The following is a 22,191-nucleotide window of genomic DNA, read 5'->3' as shown; positions in this document are numbered from 1 at the left end:
AGTAGAGATGAGGTTTCTCATGTAAATTCCTTGAAGAGATAAACTGATAGACTCTGAGTCAAGGTACATATTCCCAGGAAAGAAAATCTATTGGCTTGATTTGAACCAGATGTCTTTGCCCCAGTTCAACACCCTACTGTGACCAAGAAGCCAACGGTAGTCGCTAGGCAACCATTGAGCCATCGAGTGCAGGGTTTCAGTGTGTGTGTGTGTGTATGTGTGTGTGTGTGTTGCTATATCTGGGCAGAGGAATGGGCAAAACAACAGATTCTCAGAAAGCACCAGAATAGGCCTGGCCTGGCCCACTTGGAATTGGATCCCCTGTTCTGGGTTCAGCGAAGCAGATGTCAAAAATGTCCATGGGAGGGGTGGTCAAAAATGTCCATGGTGGCTCACGCCTGTAATCTCAGCACTTTGGGAGACCAAGGCGGGCAGATAACCTGAGGTCGGGAGTTTGAGACCAGCCTGGCCAACATGGAGAAACCCCATCTCTACTAAAAATGCAAAACATTAGCCTGGCATGGTGGCGCATGCCTGTAAGCCCAGCTACTCGGGAGGCTGAGGTAGGAGAATCGCTTGAACCTGGGAGGCGGAGGTTGAGGTGAGCCAAGATCTCACCATTGCACTCCAGGCTGGGCAACAAGAGTGAAACTCCATCTGAAAAATAAATAAATAAATAAAAAAGTCCGGCCGGGCGCGGTGGCTCACGCCTGTAATCCCAGCACTTTGGGAGGCCAAGGCGGGTGGATCACGAGGTCAGGAGATCAAGACCATCCTGGCGAACACGGTGAAACCCCATCTCTACTAAAAAATACAAAAACTAGCCGGGCGCGGTGGTGGGCGCCTATAGTCCCAGCTACTCGGGAGGATAAGGCAGGAGAATGGCGTGAACCCGGGAGGCGGAGCTTGCAGTGAGCAGAGATGGCGCCACTGCCCTCCAGCCTGGGCGACGGAGCGAGACTCCGTCTCAAAAAAAAAAAAAAAAAGTCCAGGGAAAAGAAATAGATCTCACTCCACTCCAAAGCTTAGTTGGCTCAAGAGGCATAAAGGCTTCACAAAAGCAAAATTCTGAAGAATCTATAACAAAATGACAAGCGATGCTCTTTTTTGAAAAAGAAATGGGAAGATATCTAAAGACAGCAGGGTCATGCATGGGTGACACCCCCAAGGACAGATGATAAACCATAGTGTACACAGACAGAAGGAGGCACACAGAATCAAGTAAACAATGGTTATAGAACTGAATAAATAATCCTGAGAACCCAAAGAACAAATATTCAAGAGCTTATAAAAATAGATGTATTTGAATAAGAAGAAGAATGAAGGGGTTACTCGCTGCTCACGCCTGGGGATCATGTTCAGTGGTGAGTGTGGGAAAGCGGGCCTTAGCAGGCATATTGTTAAGTGGAAAAGGCAGTTTCTTTTTTTTTTTTCTTTGAGATGGACTTTCACTCTTGTTGCCCAGGCTGGAGTGCAGTGGCGCGATCTCAGCTCACTGCAGCCTCCACCTCCCGGGTTCAAGCAATTCTCCTGCCTCAGCCTTTTGAGTACCTGGGATTACAGGCGCCCACCACCATGCCCAGCTAATTTTTGTATTTTTAGTGGAGACAGGGTTTCACCATGTTGGCCAGGCTGGTCTTGAACTCCTGACTTCAGGTGATCTGCCCACCTCGGCCTCCCAAAGTATTGGGATTACAGGCATAAGCCTCCACGCCCAGCCCGCCAGTGGAATGTTTGGTATACATGATTACACTTCTATTTTTCCATTATCAATGAAGGGGTCTGGGTGTTGGATTTATTGGCTTTTTCTTCTCTTGGCCATCTTTTCTCTATTTTTGTAAAAGACTTCCAAGCTTTAAAGCAGGCCAATAGATTCTCCCTCTTGGGAATACGAAAGTGGGACCCAGAGTCTAACAATCTAGCTCTTCCAGGAATTTACGTGAGTAGAAACTTCCACTGTATAACGAGAATAAAGTTAGGCAATGAGAGAAAAAAGTAGAACTATTTCATTTCAATTTAATTTTTTAAAATAAAAATGTTCCAACTAGAATGAAGAGAACACACATCCTTAAGAGGGCATAAAGTCCTAGATAGAGTTCACAAGACAAGATCTAGATGTTTTAAATGAGGTCAGGCGCGGTGGCTCACACCTGTAATCCCAACACTTTGGGAGGCTGAGGTGGACAGATCACTTGAGATCGAGACCATCCTGGCCAACATGGTGAAACCCTGTCTCTACAAAAAATACAAAAATAAGCTAGGTGTGGTGGCACGCGTCTATAGTCCCAGCTACTCGGGAGGCTGAGACACTAGAATCGCTTGAACCTGGGAGGCGGAGGTTGCAGGGAACCGAGATAGCACCAGTGCACTCCAGCCTGAGCAAGACCTTGTCTCAAATAAATATATAAATGAATAAAAAATAGATGTTTTAAATGAGTTTAAGACTCTAGGCCCAAGCAGATTATACCCCCAGAGTCCTGTAAAAACTTTAAAATCATCTCTGGAACCACTGCTAGAAAACTAGACAAACTCAGGAAAGCTCCGAAGGGTGAAAGCTGGATCAGTGAATAGATGTTAAAGAGGCAGAAGCTGCCTTCAATGGGAGCTGTTTAGAAAGGGCCTGGGAGGCAGCTGTTTCTGTGCCCAGACCTGTTCAAGCAGGAGCTTGGGTGACGGCCGTGGGAGGGATGTTGTGATGCGTATCTTCCATGAATAGAGGAAAGGACCAGATCAGGATTCTCAAAGAAAGATTGGGGCTCATCAGTGGACCACAAAGTTCCCCTAAAGGACCTAAAACTGATTTAAAAACTCATATCCTCTCTTTAGTATTATTATTATTGTTATGAGAGACAGAGTCTCACTCTGTTACCCAGGCTGCAGTGCAGTGGCATGATCATAGTTCATAGAAACCTCGAACGACTGAGCTCAAGCAATCCTTCCATCTCAGCCTCCTGAGTAGCTGCGACTACAGATGTGAGCCACCATGCTAGGCTGGTTTTTATTTTATTTTTTGTGGAGGCAGGGTCTCGCTATGTTGCCCAGGCTGGTCTTGACCTCTGGGCCTCAATTGATCCTCCCACCACGGCCTTCCAAAGCACTGGGATTATAGGCATGATCCACTGCACCCAGCCCTCTCTCAATTCTTCTCCATGATTAATGCGCAAGCCATATGTTTTCACTTTACAAACAGCCAGGATCACTTATGATCTATGTGACAGGGCCATTTCTCGGAATAATTTTTCCAACGCTTCTCCTCTCCATCCCAAAATAGACAGGACCTGTGTGCTCCCCCATGTCCCCCACTAACCCTGTGCCTCAGAGGAAATTGGGGCTACTCTGATAAGGTGAAATTGCTTTTAAAATGCTTTTTCCCTGGGCTTTATTTTTCTGAAATTGGAGTTCACAAAGAAGATAATGTGCTCCTCTTTTGAGGACACCAATGAGAGAGAAGCATTTTGCCTTAGAGGCAACAAAAGGCAGCAGGAGGGATTTCTTCCAGCCAGTGGGCTCTGCTCTCTGCTTCTCCCAGGTTGTGAAGATTTCAGAAAGGCTGACTTGATGAGCAGGGCCCCAACCACAAGGCTCCCGGCCTCAAGGAAGCAGAGACCAACCAGACTGAAAGAAACCTTGGCGGGTATAAAAAATGAAGATAAGGCTGGATATGGTGGCTCACGACTGTAATCCCAACACTTTGGGAGGCAGAAGCAGGAGGTCAGGAGTTCGAGACCAGCCTGGCCAACATGATGAAACCCCATCTCTACTAAAAATACAAAAATTAGCCAGGCATGGTGGTGCGCGCCTGTCATCCCAGCTACTCAGGAGGCTGAGGTAAGAGAATCGCTTGAATCCAGGAGGGAGAAGTTGCAGTGAACCGAGATTGTACCACTGCACTCCAGCCTGGGCAACAGACTGAGACTCCTTGTCAAAATAAAAGTAAAATAAAATAAAATAAAATTAGTTGGACATGGTGGCATGCACCTCTAGTCCCAGCTACTCAAGAGGCTGAGGTGGGAGGATTGCCTCAGCCCGGGAGGTCAAGGCTGCGGTGAGCCTTTACTCCAGTCTGGGCAACAAAAAGGGACCCCATCTAAAAAAAAAAAGAGAGAGAGAGAGTGAAGATAAAGAGAACACAAAACACAGGATGGTGTCTTGCCTGTTTTAGGCACCACAGAGAATGTCCAACTTCTGCTGCGAGCTGGGAAGAGAAGAGACCTTAACACCAATGACAATGTAATTTTCTCCCAGCCTAGGAGGCTGAGGAGTTGAAAGATTTAGTTTGATATAATGAAAACAAAGAAATTGATACTTTATGTACACTTTGAGTTTGTGAGTCAAGATTCATACCTTCCACAGCTACTAAGCATGCTACAGTTACTGGTACTAGGGTTAGAAGTGACTAGAATTAACACAGAGGATTCTTTTTTTTTTTTTTTTTTTTTTTTTTTTTGAGACGAAATCTTCCACTGTTGCCCAGGCTGGAGTTCAATGGTGTGATCTCAGCTCCCTGCAACCTCCACCTCCAGGGTTCAAGCAATTCTCCTGCCTCAGCCTCTGGAGTAACTGGGACTACAGGTGTGCGCCACCATGACCGGCTAATTTTCTATATTTTTGGTAGAGATGGGCTTTCACGATGTTGGCCAGGCTGGTTTCAAACTCTTGACCTCATGATCCACCTGCCTCAGCCTCCCAAAATGCTGGGATTACAGGTGTGAGTCACCACGCCTGGCGGATTCTAAGCCGGGTACTTTGCCGAAGTCTGACTGGCAGCTTGAAGTTCTTGGTGACTTGGCTGCCCTTGTGCATCCTTGGATTGTTGGGATCCTGCAGTTCGGGGAAAGGATGCTGTTTATCTGGACATTAATGATGCTGTCTCCAATTGCTGCTACTCCAGTCCTGCTTCATTTTATTGATGAATACTCTTAGTTTAGTGATGAATACTCTTAATTTAGTTCATCATCAGTTCCGTGACTACTAATTTCCATTACTATCACTGTTTATTTTTATGCTCAGTTTGCCCCCATGTTTGACCACTGGGGACTCCTTCAAGCTGGTTCCACTGTCTTTTTGATACTCTCCATCAGCCTTGGAGCTACTGTCTATCTAACATGTTTCAGGGTCATTTTGTACTTCCCCTGCCCCAGCCCTAGAGCCAGCCATTTCTAAAAAGAGCCCTGGTTTATCTTAGTAGAGAATGGCATTTAGAAACCAAGATCCCAGTTCTAAGCATGCTCATTCTTCCTAGTGTGTCATTGCTTCTAGGCCCTTTCAGCAGATAGAGCTAGGAAATGGTGTGTGTGTGTGTGCACATGTGTGTGCAAACACACATAAACATATATACGTAGGTCCGTCTCTATCTCTATTAATCCATAGAAAACCATGAGTTCACATGGATACATCCAACACCACAGGGTACATTCTAGTCTTCACTCTGTCCGTATTTATTTATTTATTTATTTATTTTATTTTATTTATTTATTTTTTTTTTTTTTTGAGACGGAGTCTCGCTCTGTCACCCAGGCTGGAGTGCAGTGGCCGGATCTCAGCTCACTGCAAGCTCCGCCTCCCAGGTTTACGCCATTCTCCTGCCTCAGCCTCCCGAGTAGCTGGGACTACAGACGCCCGCCACCTCGCCCGGCTAGTTTTTTTGTATTTTTTTAGTAGAGACGTGGTTTCACCGTGTTAGCCAGGATGGTCTCAATCTCCTGATCTTGTGATCCGCCCATCTCGCTCTGTCCATATTTATAATGCCCTTTTACAAGAGCAAGAAGCGTAGTTCTCATTATCATCTGCTACAGACTTGAGGACACAGAAAATACTTCCAGAGGTAAGTTTTACCATGCGAGAAGTGCGTCTACTACCTAGAGTTAACTATTTCTTTATAGCTCTTTTTCTTTTTTTCTTTTTTTTTTTTTTTGAGACAGAGTCTCGCTCTGTCGCCCAGGCTGGAGTGCAGTGGCGCAATCTCGGCTCACTACAAGCTCCGCCTCCCGGGTTCCCGCCATTCTCCTGCCTCAGCCTCCCGAGTAGCTGGGACTACAGGCGCCCGCCACCGCGCCCGGCTAATTTTTTGTATTTTTAGTAGAAACGGGGTTTCACCGTTGTCTCGATCTCCTGACCTCGTGATCCGCCCGCCTCGGCCTCCCAAAGTGCTGGGATTACAGGCGTGAGCCACCGCGCCCGGCCATAGCTCTTTTTCTAAGGTAAAATTTACACACACATATATAGAAAGAGACAGAGCGCACATACAATTTTTTATATATACGCTCTCTCTCTCTCTCTCTCTATATATATATATAAAGAAATAAAGAGAGCATACAATTCAATGAGTTTTGATGAGTGCATAAACCATACAGTCCACATACTTATTAAAATATGGGCAATTCCTATCATCTCAGAAAGTTCTCTCATACTTCTTTGCAGTTAATCCCTGTACTCTACCAGAGACAGCCACTGCTCTAATCACCTCCCCTTCAATGGATTAGCTTTGCCTGCTCTTTTTTTTTTTTTTTTTTTTTGAGATGGAGTCTTGCTGTATTGCCCAGGCTGGAATGCATGCAGTGATACAATCTCAGCTCACTGCAACCTCTGTCCCCTCAGTTCAAGCAATTCTCCTGCCTCAGCCTCCTGAGTAGCTAGGACTATAGGTGCACACCACCATGCCCAGCAAATTTTTGTATTTTTAGTAGAGATTGTATTTTGTATTTTTAGTAGGGTTTCACCATGTTGGCCAGGCTGGTCTTGAACTCCCGACCTCAGATGGTTCACCCACCTTGGCATCCCAAAGTTCTGGGATTACAAGCATTAGCCACCATGCCTGGCCAGCTCTTTTTTTTTTTTTTTTTTTTTTTTTTTTAAACAAGGTTTTCCTCTGTTACCCAGGCTGGAGTGCAGTGGTGCAATCTTGGCTCACTGCAGCCTCAACTTCCTGGACTCAAGCAATGCCCCAACCTCAGCCTCCCAAGTAGCTGGGACTACAGGTGCACGCCACTATGCCTAGCTAATTTTTCTATTAGAGATATTAGAGATGGGGTTTTGCCGTGTTGCCCAGGCTGGTCTTGAACTCCTGAGCTCAAGTGACCTGCCCACCTCAGCCTCCCAAAGTGCTGGGATTACAGGTGTGAGCCACCATGTCCAGCCTGCCTGTTCTTTAACTTATGTAAGTGGAATCTTGTAGGCCGGGTACAGTGACTTATGCCTGTAATCGCAGCACTTTGGGAGGCTGAAGCTGGAGGATCACTTGAGGCCAGGAGTTTAATACCAGCTTGGGCAACATAGCAAGACCCTATCTCATGTTGTTGCATGTATCAGTCGTCCATTCTTCTTTGTGGCTGAGCAGGATTTCAGTGGACAGATATACCACAATTTGTTTATGCATTCTCTTGTTGATGAACTTCAGGATTGTTTCCAGGTTGGGGCTATTGTGAATAAAGCTGCTATGAACATTCTTAGCAAATAGGAGAAAAAAAATAGCAATTGTACTGAACTTTTTTTTTTTTTTTAAGGCAGGGTCTCCCTCTGTCACCCAGGCTGGAGTGCAGTGGCATTATCTCAGCTCACTACAACCTCTGCCTCTCAGGTTCAAGCAATTCTCCTGCCTCAGCCTCACTAGTAGCTGGAACTACAGGCACATGCCACCATGCCCAGTTAATTTTTGTATTTTAGTAGAGATGGGGTTTTACCATGTTGGGCAGGCTGGTCTCGAACTCCTGACCTCAGATGATCCGCCCACCTTGACTTTCCAAAGTGCTGAGGTTACAGGTGTGAGCCGCCACACCTGGCCTGTATCAAACATTGTTTCTGCTGCATCTCCTCTTCTCAGTTCACCACTGTCTCCAAGCATTGGCCCAGCAGCAGGTGTAATCTGAAGGCACCTCACCTCAGCTGCCTCACATAGCTAGACTTCTCCAGCTCTGCAGTGTGGTACCCATGCCTGTGGAAACGTAAAGCTGGTGGATAAATGCTTCCCCATCTACCTCTAGGGTGGGCAATTCTAGAGCCTGTTCTACATGGCCCATCAGAAGGCTCCAGAAGGATTGCACCCCACTTGCCCATGTGCCAACTGACTCATCACGCACCTGACATTGGCTTCCCCTCCTCCACATTGCATAATCCCTTACTTCTGTTCTCTAGGATCACTAGGCCAAACAAACACCCATATGCAAGCCCTTGTCCCAGGCTCTGCCTCTGGGAGGAATGCAACATAAGACAGCAGCTTCAGCAAATCATTTAGATGCATTCAGTCAAATGGCAGAGGTAAAACCTAAAAGTGTTAAAGAATAAATGTATTACACTGCCCTCCTCTAACTTGGAGGTTTCCCTCTCTCTCTCTCTCTCTCTCTCTCTCTCTCTCTCTTAATCCTTCCCTCTCTCCCTCCCTCCCTCCCTCCCATCATCACCTATAAGATGCATTTCAATTTCAGAAATATTAAAATCTAGAATACCATGCATCTTCCGTTCAAGTACATATTGTTGTCTGCTCGTTTAGTACCTGTCTGCCTCACTCTTGTCATTTTCACCAGGACAGAGATGGAGTCTGACTCAAACGTTGATGAACACATCATAGGTGTTCAGTAAATATTTGTGAATAAGAGAATAAGGGACAGCAAGAAGAGAAACTGACAAATTCTTTCCACTTTGGAATTGGTTTTGGAAGAAGAACTTTACGGGGTAGATAATTAATAAAAGATGTGAAGAGGAAAGGAAATCAGATGGAATCCCCCAGGGAACTGAATGAATAAAGAGAAGATTCATGAAGAGTAAGGCTGGTACCAAGAAATAGCTTAACCACCTAGATACCCAGGGCGGAGGCTTCCTTTGGAGGCCCTCCTTCGCTGGCCGGTGAGGGAGGAGAGCTAACAACCTCAGCAGAAGGCGATACTGGCCCTAATCCTCTTCCCAGTATTTAAGAGAAAAAATAGGCTCAAAATGATTATTCGAATAACCACACTTCCTAAACTGTAACCACAGCAGCTTACAGCAACTTTTCCATAAATCCTCTCCATGCTGCTTTTGTGATCCAAAAAATTCTGTTTCTCAATTCCCAGCAACAGCACTTCCTACATAACAAGTTTGGATTTCACACATTAAGACGATTACTGTGGATTAATAGAACAATAGGAGGATCAAAAATGCCATGATAGTTAGACCCAGGGTCATTTGCAAACAGAAACAGGTTTTGAGGCATCTGAAGAGTGGTCCTGACGATACGTCTCTGTCTCTTTCTGGAGCATCCTGTCAGCTTCCCCAAGTCAGGACCTTGGATAGACCGTAAGTGCTTCGTGTGAGGGACCAAGGAGGGATTGTGTAGACAGACAGTAGTTTAGGAAAATGAACAGGTTTCCCCCTCTTGTCCTTGTTAAGAAATCATAGACAGGCTGGGCGCGGTGGCTCACACCTATAATCCCAGCACTTTGGGAGGCCGAAGCAGGAGGATGACCAGAGGTCAGGAGTTCAAGACCAGCCTGGCTAACATGGTGAAATCCCATTTCTACTAAAATACAAAAAAATTAGCCGGGCGTGGTGGCGGGCACCTGTAATCCCAGCTGCTCGGGAGGCTGAGGCAGCAGAATCGCTTCAACCAGGGAGGTGAAGGTTGCAGTGAGCTGAGATGGCAACATTGCACTCCAGCCTAGACAAGCGTGGAAACTCTGGCTGAAAGAAAGAGAAGAAAGAAAGAGAGAGAGAGATAGAAAGAGAGAAAGAGAGAAAGAAAAGAAAGGAAAAGAAAGGAAAGGAAGGAAAGAAAGGAAAGAAAAAAGAAAGGAAAGAAAAGAGAAGAGAAAAGAAAGAAGAAAGAAATCATAGCTGGATTTGCATTAGAGAATTTAGACTGGATTTTAAAAAGTAGTCTAGCGTTCTTGTCCCATCTCAGAGAAATAGCAGGGATTTCTGTCTACCAGGATGAAAAAATGTCTTCTTTGGAAAATGCTGTAAGCTTAATAGATAAAGGCAGTGTTGTTTCATGCTTTTTTTTTTTTTTTTTTGAGACAGAGTCTCACTCTGTCACCCAGGCTAGAGTGTAGTGACATGATCTCAGCTCACTGCAACTTCTGCCTCCCGGGTTCAAGTGATTCTCCTGTCTCAGCCTCCCAAGTAGCTGGGACTATAGGTGTGCACCACCATGCCCGGCTAATTTCTGTATTTTTAATAGAGATGGGGTTTCACTATGTTGGCCAGGCTGGTCTCAAACTCCTGACCTCAGGTAATCTGCCCGCCTCAGCCTCCCAAAGTGCTGGGGTTACACGTGTGAGCCACTGCACCCGGCCTATGCTTGATGTTTTAAGTAGAGTTTTAACCTTTCTATTCCATCCAGAAAACTACTAGGCATTAGGCTTGTATACCTCAGTAACAGACCAGCCAGGGGCCAATTGGATTTACTGGTTCAGAAATCTCACCATCCCTCATGTCACTGCTGTGTGGGGTGGGGACAGTGGGGCTCCCACTTAACCAGCAAATGAGCAGCTCGTGAGCTGCAGATGCCTCTGTTCTCCTATGCAGATTCAGTGAGACAGAAATGTGAACCTGGCCAAAGAGCAGGGCGGGGAGGCTGGCTCTGTCCTGATTTGGGTGTGAGCTGGTTATACAAAAGATGTCCCCAAAATGCCAGTCAAGGGAGCACTGGATTAGTTCCCCAGGGTTTGCCAGTGTTAAATAGGAGCTAGCCCCTGTCCTACCTTTGAAGATGCATCTCTCAGAAACGCTCAGAAATGCATCCTTCTGTGCAATCCCAATCAAAATTCCAGCAGGCTTTTTCACAGAACTTGACAAGCCGCTTTTTCTTTTCTTTTTTTTTTTTTTTTTGAGACGGAGTCTCACTCAGTCACCCAATCTGGAGTGCGGTGGTGCGATCTCTGCCACTGCAACCTCCGCCTCCCAGATTCGAGCGATTCTCCTGCCTCAGCCTCCTGAGTAGCTGGGACTATCGGCATGCACCACCACACCAGGCTAATTTTTGTATTTTTAGTAGAGGTAGGATTTCACCATGTTGCCCAGGCTACTCTTGAACTCCTGGCCTTATGTGATCCACCTGCGTTGGCGGTTTACAAAGTGATGTTTATAAAGTGCTGGATTACAGGCTTGAGCCACCACCCCCAGCCGACAAGCCACTTTTGAAATCCATATAGAAGTGCAAAGGACCTTGAATAGCCAAAGCAACTTTGACAAAGTTGGAAGGCTATTACGACTGGATTTCAAGACTTATTAAATCCTGCAGTCATCAAGACAATGTGGGATTGGTATAAAGATGGACAAATAGACCAAAGGAGCAGAATAGAGTGCCCAGAAATAGACCACACCTATCTGAACAACTGATTTTCAACGAAGATTCAGAAAACAATTTAGATGTGCACATGGGCCTGGTGATACCATGGTGGAGCAAGAGCCCAGTTTCTCGGACGTTGCACGCCTCGTGGTGTGGTGTATGGCTGTGGCCACCTCCTACATTCGCGTCTACAACCACCAACCTTTTCAAAAGAAGTAATTTCAGATTGATGGATGAAATTTTAAAACAACAGCAAAAATTCTGGGCCTAGATTGTTCAAAATACTCACCAGAGTTTGCAAATAGTAACGACAAAGATGATGAAGTTCTAAATTGCCATTTGGCAGTGAAGGTGCCATCCCCAGTAGACGGAAAAGCAGATATTCTGAGAGCTACTCAGGACGTTTGCCAGTTAGTAGCCCAGAAGCAAAAACGACCCCCACAGATTTGGATGTAGCTATGTTAGGCAGTTTACTTAGTTCAAATGGTTCTCCTGATCCTGATTTAGTATTGAAGTTTGGTCCTGTGGACAGCGCATTAAACTTTCTTCCCTGGCACATCAGATTGTCTGAGATTGTCTCTTTGCCTTCCTACTTAAACATCAGTTCTGAGGACTTTTTCTCTTCCCTTCATCAGTATGCAGCTGTGACCAGCGTGTGGCAAAGCAGTGGTCATTTGTGGCATAATTGGATTTTAGGCTTTTAAAGAAAAGGACCCAAGTGACTCTGATGTTTACAAAGCACCTATGAAACCCTATACACACCTAGTCCATAATCCTCATGATTTATCAACAAACACAAGTGTCTGACTTGAGAGAAGGTGTGTATGTGTGTCTGTGTGTGCATGTGTGAGTGCACATATGTGCATGTTGGTATGTATGGAAATAAACTTATGCATGGGGACATATTGGAGAAGGAAATACATAGACCTAGAACTTTGAGCAAGCAGCAGCGATGTTTTAGGAACTGAAATGTCACACTTAAAGTCTTCAGCCCCGACAACTTCCCTGTTTTTGTGGGGAGAAGGGGGCCTGATTACAGCTGCTCTAGTTGTGTTTGGGGGGAGGGGAATAATTTTTGTTCAGTCCTTCTTAGTGACCAAACTTTACTTTTTAAGAATAGAATATTTACTTGTTGAATTGAAGGATTCTGTGGGGTTTTTGTTTGTTTGTTTGTTTGTTTCGTTGTTGTTGTTTTTGAGACAGAGTCTCGCTCTGTCGCTCAGGCTGGAGTGCAGTGGCGCGATCTCGGCTCACTGCAACCTCCATCTCTCAGGTTCAAGTGATTCTCCTGCCTCACCCTCCTGAGTTGCTGGGATTACAGGCGCCCGCCACCATGTCCGGCTAGTTTTTGTATTTTTAGTAGACACGGGGTTTCACCACGTTGGTCAGGCTGGTCTCGAACCCCTGACCTTGTGATCTACCCACCTCGGCCTCCCAAAGTGCTGGGATTACAGGCGTGAGCCACCACGCCCGGCCGCATTCTGCATTGAAAGGAGCTCCAGAGGAATGAAGTTCTGTGTTGCTCCCATGTTAAAAACTTCCTTACCTTCAGAGCAGAAGGAATACAGATCTTCAGATATCAGTCCATTTTCTTCTCTTCATTATGGTCAAACAGTGTGACTTAAGAGTGTTGCTCTGGTGTCTGTGTTCCAGACTGTGAAGATCATTTGAAAAATAACTATTACTACATTGAAATGCAGAATTTTTAAAAGTTAAATATTAGATTAGGCAGTCAAAAAAACAAACAAGCATAAAAGGTGAATACATTGTAATCTTCGGAGTAAAGGTGGGCACTGCTATAAAAGGAAGAAGATTTAGATTTTCTTTTTTGTTTGGTGGGCAGTATGCCATGTTATACGCAAAGTTGATTTTAAAAATATTTTCATCTGGCTGGTGTGGTGGCTCACACCTGTAATCCCAGCACTTTGGGGGCCAAGGTGGGTGGATCACTAGAGGTCAGGAGTTCGAGACCAGCCTGGCCAATGTGGTGAAACCCTATCTCTACTAAAAATATAAAAATTAGCTGGGCTTGGTGGCAAACACCTGTAACCCCAGCTACTTGGGAGGCTGAGAGGGGAGAATCGCTTGAACCAGGGAGTTGGAGGTTGCAGTGAGCTGAGATCGTGCCACTGCACTCCAGCCTGGGCAACAGAGCGAGACTCCATCTTCAAAAAAAAAAAAAAAATCCATCAACGAACCTCTTTCTCTTTGGAATAGCACATTTTAGGGCCGTGGTTAATACCTGGGATTTTACTCAGTAAATCCTGATGGTTACTGTGCATCAAAGGTCTTTAAGTAGGATTGAAGGCCTATGTGGGGAATAAAAGATTACCAAATCTATAAAAACAATTTAATTTTACGTGTTCTCTTTTATGACAGAGAACAGCACTGGTTCTGTTATTTTTAAAATGAGTAACTGATTTATTGATAAGTGTTTAATATTTCTTAAGTCACTACTGATTCTTAGAAACCATTCTTTATATTTGATAGACTGTTTTCAGAAAACTCTTGTCAACAATGGAGAATAGTTATCTAAAATCATACATTTAGAATCAAGCAGTTTAATGCTAGATCTCAGAAGTTTGAAAAATAGCCAAGAAGACTGGTTTGGAAAGCATAGTCTAGAGTTGCTCATCAAATTCTGAAGCTATGAAGAATAAACATTTCAACTTTGGGTTACAAAACCCCATTTATGATTTTATGAAATAAAAATGATTAAAAAATCAGACAATTTAGAGAAAAAACGGTAGGGTTTTCAAGAAATAGTGTTGGAAAAAAAAATTGGATATTAATATGCAAGTAAAATGAACCTTGATACAATGATTCATTGAACCATTTACAAAAATTAACTCAAAATGGATCGTAGACCTGTATGAAACATACTAAACTTAAAACTTATAGAAGAAAATCTTCATGAATTTAGGTAAAGTAAAGATTCTTAAGGTATGACACCAAATACATGATCCATAAGAGAAAAAAATATAAATTGGATTTTGCCAAAGTTAGAAACTTCTGCTCTTTGAAAGACTGTATTAAGTAAATGAGAACACCAGTCATAGACCAGGAAGAAATATTTGCAAACAATCTGTTTGACATAGGACTTGTATCCAGGAGATAAAAGCACTCTCAAAATACTATAGTAAGAAAATTACAAAATCAATTTAAAAATAGACAAAAGATTTGAAAAGACACCTTATCTTATATTCAAAGAAGATATATGAATGGCAAGTAAACACATGAAAAGGTGCTATTTTTAGTCATCAGGGAAATGTAAGACAAAACCACAAAGCAATACCATTACACATCTATTAGAATTGCTAAAATTAAAAATACTTGGCCGTGCTCGGTGGCTCATGCCTGTAATCCCAGTACTTTGGGAGGCTGAGGTGGGTGGATCACTTGAAGTTAGGAGTTCCAGACCAGCCTGGCCAACATGGCAAAACCCCATATCTACTAAAAATACAAAAATTAGCTGGGCGTGACACGCACCTTTAATCCCAGCTACTTGGGAGGCTGAGGCAAGAGAATCACTTGAGCCTGGGAGGCGGAGGTTGCAGTGAGCCAAGATCGCGCCCCTGCCCTCCAGCCTGGGTGACAGAGTGAGACTCCATCTCAAAAAAATAAAAATAAAAAACGAAAGTAAATGACCATAGCAAATGTTGGTGAGAATATGGAGCAACTGGAACTCTCATACACTGCTGGTGGGATTGTAAAAAATTACAGCCATTTGGAAAACAAATGTTCTATGTTTTGAAATGTTAAATGCACATACAGCATATGATCCAGCTATTTTACTCCTAGATGTTTACCAAAACAAATGACAGCCTGTGTCCATACACAGACTTGTCATGAATATTTACACCAGCTTTATTTGTAATAGCCAAAACTGGAAACAACCCTGAAATCCATCAACAATAAATTAATTATCAAATTTTCAGGCCAGGCGCAGTGGCTCATACCTATAATCCCAGTATTTTGGGAGGCTGAGACTGGTGGATCATTCGAGATCGGGAGTTCGAGACCAGCCTGACCAACATGGAGAAACCCCATCTCTACTAAAAATAAAAAATTAGCCGGGCATGGTGGTCCATGCCTGTAATCCCAGCTACATGGGAGGCTGAGGCAGGGGAATTGCTTGAACCCAGGAGGCGGAGGTCGCGGTGAGCTGAGATCACACCGTTGCACTCCAGCCTAGGCAACAAGAGCAAAACTCTGTCTCAAAAAAAAAAAAAAAAAATTCATATATTCGTATAATGAAATACTGCTTGCATTAAAAAAGGATGAACTATATCTCTACATACAACAACATGGGTGAATCCCACAATAGTGATGCTAAGCAAATGAAGCCAGGAAGAAAGAGTACATACTATCTGACACCTGAGTGGAATTAGGAATCCGAACGATAAGGAATCCAAGATACTGCTGGGCCAGTTTGACTACATCTGTTGCCACAGCATTCCAAGGGCAATGATCTTCCCGTCTGTACTGCATGTCTCCCTCAACTGCTGCCAGCCCGTGCAGCCAACGCCATGCACTCCTGGCTTGGTTTACAACACCGTCTCCCAAGTATCTCCTCCTCTGCATTAGTTAGAAATCCAAATGCAGTTAGACACTTAGGAATCTAAAACATAAATTGGTTTGTGTTAGAAAATACACACTAATCTATAGCGACAGGGCCAGATCAGTGGTTGCCTGGCGCAGGGATTGCAGAGAGGCTTGAGGAAACCATTGGGGATGGAAGCTGTGCTCATTATCTTGATTGCAGCGATGGTTTCACAGGTATATACATATGTCAAAACTTAGCCAACTTTACACTTTCAATATGTCTTTAGCGTATGCCAGTTATCCCTTAATAAAGGTGTTGAAACAAAAAAAAAATCAGTGAATAAATGAATTAAATGAAATAAACATTCGAAAATGTGAAACATGTACAGTTAATTCTTTTTTTTCTTTCTTTTTTTTTTTTTTTTGAGATGGAGTCTTGCTCTGTTGCCCAGGCTGGAGTGCAGTGGCACAATCTTGGCTTACTGCAAACTTTGCCTCCCGGGTTCAAGCAATTTTCCTGCCTCAGCCTCCCAAGTAGCTGGGATTACAGGCACCCACCACCACACCCAGCTAATTTTTGTATTTTTATTAGAGACGGGGTTTCACCATCTTGGCCAGGCTGATCTTGAACTCCTGACCTTGTGATCCACCTATCTTGGCCTCCCAAAGTGTTGGGATTACAGGTGTGAGCCACCACACCTGGCTTGATTCTTGTTATTCATGGCAGTTATGTCCTATAAAGTCACCTGAGCACTGAACTAGCGAATACCGAACCATCTCTTCTAGGGGAAAAGACAGAGGTAGGTTCCTGAGAGCCTCAGCTGACAAAATGTAAGAGCCTTACATTTTGGCTGGCATGCTCCACCACACCCGGCTAATTTTTGTATTTTTAGAAGAGACGGGGTTTCACCATGTTGGCCAGGCTGGTCTCAAACTCCTGACTTTGAATGATCCACCCACCTCGGCTTCCCAAAGTGCTGGGATTATAGGCATGAGCCACCACACCCGGCCAGCAAAGGGATTTTTTTTTAAGTTATATACCCACAAGAACAAAGGAAAAATTAAAGAGGTAATGGTTCGGGGCAGGAGGGAATAAAGAAAAACCTAGCTGGCATGCAGATAACCAAGCGGCAATTGACTCAACAGAAGAAAAAAAGCTGACGTTTCAGTTGGTGGTAGGGGAACCCTAGGAAGTAAGCTGATTTGGGTGCCCCTCGGGAGGCTCAGGTTTTCCAGGCTGCTGGTGTGGCAGGACAGGCTGCACTGTTGTTTAAGAAGCACTTAGAGCCCCAGACTCCAGCCTCTCTCCTTAGCGAAAGACAGAGGCTGCCTCTGAGGAGTTCAGGAGCCTTCTGAGCTCTCCTGAACTGAGGAACTTCGGGCTCAGCTGAGGGCAGGGATATTGCTTGGACATTTCACACTGAACGGTGCACTCCCACACTTGATTCCCAGACCCTGACAGCCAAGCATATTCCGGTAAGACCAAGGAGTGGAGAATTCCATTCTGGGAGTTCTAACCAGTGGACAAGAATGGCGGTCTTATGGGGAAGGTGTCAGTACACAGGGCAACGATGGCAGTGACCACCTCAGCAGGGTGAGGGGAGTGTCTGTGTATTGGTGGGGGTGAGGGGCGGGAGCCTGGCCAGGTGCAGGGTGTTGGTGCCCAGTGTGCTGAAGAGTGTGTCAGGCAGGGCAGCTGAGAGGGGCAGGCTGTGATACAGTTTGGCTCTGTGTCCCCACCCAAATCTCACCTTGAATTGTACTCCCATCATTCCCACATGTTGTGGGAGGGACCCAGTGGGAGTTAATTTGAATCATGGGGGTGGTTTCCCCCATGCTGTTCTCATGGTAGTGAATAAGTCTCACGAGATCTGATGGGTTTATCAAGAGTTACTGCTTTCACATCTTCCTCATTTGCTCTTGCCGCCTTCATGTAAGAAGTGCCTTTCACCTCACACTGTGATTCTGGGGCCTCCCCAGTCATGTAGAACTGTAAGGAAGTCCAGTTAAACTGCTTTTTCTTCCCAGTCTTGGGGATGTGTTTGTCAGCAGCTTGAAAACAGACTAATACAGGCTGCCATAACAAAATATCATAGACAGCGGGGCTTAAACAACAGAAATTTGTTTATTCCTCATTCTGGAGGCTGGGAAGTCCAAGACCAAGGAGCTGGTAGATTAAATTCCCTGGGAGGCCTCTCTTCCTGGCTTGCAGACGGCTGCCTTCTGGTTGAGTCCTCACATGGTGTGTAGGGATGGGGAGTTGCATTCAAGCTCTCTGGAGTCTCTGCTTACTAATCTCATCATGAGGGGCCATTATCATTATCTCGTCTAATCCTAATTACCTCCCAAAGGCCTGTTTCCAAATAAATCACATTGGATGTAATTAATTTGCGTATTAATTGGGGAGGAAGGGAACACATTCAGTCCGTAACAGTTACATACAGGGAAATTGATCAAATAAGTGAAAATACAGAAGAAAATGGGAGCCAGGGCCAGGCATGGTGACTCACACCTGTAATCCTAGCCCTTTGGGAGTCTGAGGTGGATGGATCACCTGAGGTCAGAAGTTCGAGACCAGCCTGGCCAACATGGTGAAACCCTGTCTTTACTAAGAATACACAAATACCTGACTATGGTGGCAGGTGCCTGTAATCCCAGTACTCAGGAGTCTGAGGCAGGGGAATCGCTTGAACCTGGGAGGCGGAGGTTGCAGTGAGCCGAGATCATGTCATTGCACTCCATCCTGGACAACAGAGCAAAATATCTACATACATGTGTGTGTATATATATATGTGTGTGTGTGTATATATATATGAAGGGGAAAACTAGAATGGACCCTGTATTGTTGGTTTGGAATTGGAGATACTGATTGGTGTGCACTCATGGTTTTTAATATATGTAGTTAGATACATAAAGAAATATAAATGGGCCAGGCGCAGTGGCTCATGCCTGTAATCTCAGCACTTTGGGAGGCCAAGGTGGGTGGATCATTTGAGGTCAGAGGTTCAAGACGAGCCTGGTCCACATGGTGAAACCCTGTCTCTACCAAAAATACAAAAATTAGCCAGGCAGTAGTGGCACACTCCTGTAATCCCAGCTACTCCAGAGGCTGAGGAAGGAAAATCGCTTGAACCCAAAAGGCAGAGGTTGCGGTAAGCCACAATTGCACCACTGCACTCCAGCCTGGGCAACAGAGTGAGACTCTGTCTCAAAACAAACAAACAAAAGTATAAATGTAAATGAGTGAATGTGAACATTTACACACACACACACAAGCATGCACGCACGCGCGCGCACACACACACACATTCCTTGGCTCTGTCGCTGAAAGCTTCTGGGATCAGTGACACCCAGTAACAACGAACACACCTAGTGCCGGGATTCTTACTCCTGAATACAACTTGCCACGTAAGGAATCAGAGCTCTTTGGAGAAATGGCTGATTCCGGTGCTGGAGCAGAGAAAATACTACATGAGCGAACCATCTTGTACCAGAAGATATGGAAATAACAAGCAATAACGGAAAGAGGTCAAAAGAACATAGAAACCAGCTTGAATGGGCTTCCACTGACAAATCTGGGTTAATTCTAAAATTGAAACAAATAATGGTAGTAAAGGATTATCGCTATCGAATAAAACAGGGATCCATAGGTCCATACTGATATAAATAAATGAATGAATGGAAAGTTGAGATGTCTATGATGTTGGCTATTATTTCTACTGTTAATCATCAGTCCTCTTCAATTAGGACACAAGATTTTTGTTTGTTTGTTTGTTTGTTTGAGACAGAGTCTTGCTCTGTCATCCAGGCTAAAGTGCAGTGGCGTGATCTTGACTCGCTGCAGCCTCCGCCTCCTGGGTTCGAGCGATTCTCCTGCCTCAGCCTCCCAAATAGCTGGCACTACAGGCACCCGCCACCGCACCTGGCTAATTTTTTGTATTTTTAGTAGAAATGGGGTTTCACCGTGTTAGCCAGGAAGGTCTCAATCTCCTGACCTCGTGATCCACCCACCTTGGCCTACCGAAGTGCTGGGATTACAGGCGTGAGCCACTGCGCCGGACCAAGATGACTTTTTTCCCCTCAAAAATGAACATGGATAGTCTGTCACTGCAGGCTTCATCTTTAAGATCTTCTCATCCCTTCTTAAAACGAGTTAGCCACTTGTAAACTGGAGATTTCTTTGGCGGCATTGTCCCCATAAACTTTTCATAAAACATCACCCTTCTTCCACCTAAGTGTCACCATAAATTTTATGTTAGTTCTTGCTTCAGTTGTAGCAGAATTCATGTTGCTCTGATAGGGGTCTTTTCTTTTTTTTTTTTTTTAAAGCTTTTATTATTATTTTATTTTTATTATACTTTAAGTTCTAGGGTACATGTGCACAATGTGCAGGTTTGTTACATATGTATACATGTGCCATGTTGGTGTGCTGCACCCATTAACTCGTCATTTACATTAGGTATATCTCCTAATGCTATCGCTCCCCCCTCCCCCACCCTACGACAGGCCCTGCTGTGTGATGTTCCCCATCCTGTGTCCAAGTGATCTCATTGTTCAGTTCCCACCTATGAGTGAGAACATGCAGTGTTTGGTTTTCTGTCCTTGCCATAGTTTGCTCAGAATGATGGTTTCCAGCTTCATTCATGTCCCTACAAAGGACATGAACTCATCCTTTTTTATGGCTGCATAGTATTCCATGGTGTGTATGTGCCACATTTTCTTAATCCAGTCTGGGCTCTTTTCAAACTGATGTCTTATCTTTAGTGCTTTAAACTAGATCCTGTTTAACCAGGTTATACCAAGTTAGAATGAGTTTTATTTTGATGCAAAAAATAGTGTTGAAATCCATGCATAGTTTTTTCACAATATGCGTTTTCCATGAACTTTTTGAAGACTCTTTGCATACATAATAAACACAAATAAAAACATAAAAAATATGTATATACTATATGAGATGGTGATGAGTTTTTTCAAAGTAAGATAAAGCAGGGAGGGGGCATTGAGAGTGTCAGGAATGGGAGAGGTTACAAGTTTTAGATATGGTGGCCAGTGAAAGCCTCACTAAGAAGGTAACAATTTAGTCAGAAGGTTCCAGAACAGACCGGGCGCAGTGTCTCACACCTGTAATCCCAGCACTTTGGGAGGCTGAGGCAGGCAAATCATCTGAAGTCAGGAGTTTGAGACCAGTCTAGCCAACATGGTGAAACCCCATCTCTACCAAAAATACAAAAGTTAGCCAGGCGTGGTGGCGAGTGCCTGTAATCCCAGCTACGTGGTAGGCTGAGGCAGGAGAATCACTTGAACCCAGTAGGTGGAGGTTGCAGTGAGACAAGATCCCTCCACTGTACTCTAGCCTGGGCGACAGAGCAAGACTCCATCTCAAAAAAAAACAAAGTGCGAGAACAAAACCTGTGGATATCAAAGGAGGATATTAGGTAAGGTTCTCTCCTAGGCTTGGAGGCAGCGGCATGCCTGGTGCACTGAGTGTTTGAGGAATAGCAATGAGGCAGATATGGCTAGAGCAGAGTGAGCCGGAGAACAAATCAGCCAGAGAAGAGGTCAGAGAGTTGGCCGAGGCTGGATCATGCAGGGCCTGGCAGGCTTTTGTGAGGCTCTGGCCTGTGCTCTCCTAGTGCAATGGGAGCCACTGGAGGCTTTGGAGCAGAGGAGTGGCATGGTCTGACCTTTACTGTAACTGGATAACTCTGTTGAAACTAGACTCGATGGGACCGAGGATAGAAGCAAGAAAACTAACTGGAAGGCCATGGCTGTCGCTATTCAGGAGAGAGACAATGGCATCTTGGACTAAGGGGTTATCAAGGAGGTGGTGTGAAGGTGTCAGATTCTGGATGTGTGTTAAAGGTAGAGCCAAATGGATTTGCTCTCTGATCAGATATGGATGGGAGAATAAGAGCGAAATCAAAGATAGTCCTAGGGATTTTGACTTGAGCCACTGGGAAAATGGCCTTGCCATTTACTGAGATGGAAAAGGCAATGGGAGGAACAGGTGTTGGAGGGAGGATTGAGAGCTCTGTTTTGGAAAATGAAGGTTGAGATGCTTATTAGTATTAAAGTATAGATGTTTAGTAAGCACCTGGATATGGTCCAGAGTGCAGAAAGAATTCTGCTGGAGATATAAATGTGAGCGTCATCAAAGCTGAATATTGATCTTACCAAAAATTACAATACAGCTATAATGAGGGGATGGTAGGAGGACAAAGTATATGTGTGCAAGGGGGCTGTGGGGGGATTGTGTGTAAGAAGTTAAATCTTCATGTTATATAGCAGGAAGCCAATGGTTGATAACTGACTTGGGGAAAAAAATTGAGAAATAGCTGTATATGCATCACAAGAAATAACTGTTCAAAATCTTTAAAACCTTCTTT

General features: G+C 44.6%; 1 pseudogene; it reads left to right on the top strand.

Annotated features, from left to right (window-relative positions):
• The first annotated feature begins 1,354 nt into the window (after positions 1 to 1,354).
• The window catches only part of LOC701144 (dehydrodolichyl diphosphate synthase complex subunit NUS1 pseudogene), a 46,374-nt pseudogene continuing 25,537 nt past the window's right edge, over positions 1,355 to 22,191 (top strand).

This window comes from Macaca mulatta, chromosome 17 (genome assembly GCF_049350105.2).
Source record: "Macaca mulatta isolate MMU2019108-1 chromosome 17, T2T-MMU8v2.0, whole genome shotgun sequence".
Lineage (NCBI taxonomy): Eukaryota > Metazoa > Chordata > Mammalia > Primates > Cercopithecidae > Macaca > Macaca mulatta.
This window is presented reverse-complemented; position numbering and strand designations above follow the sequence as displayed.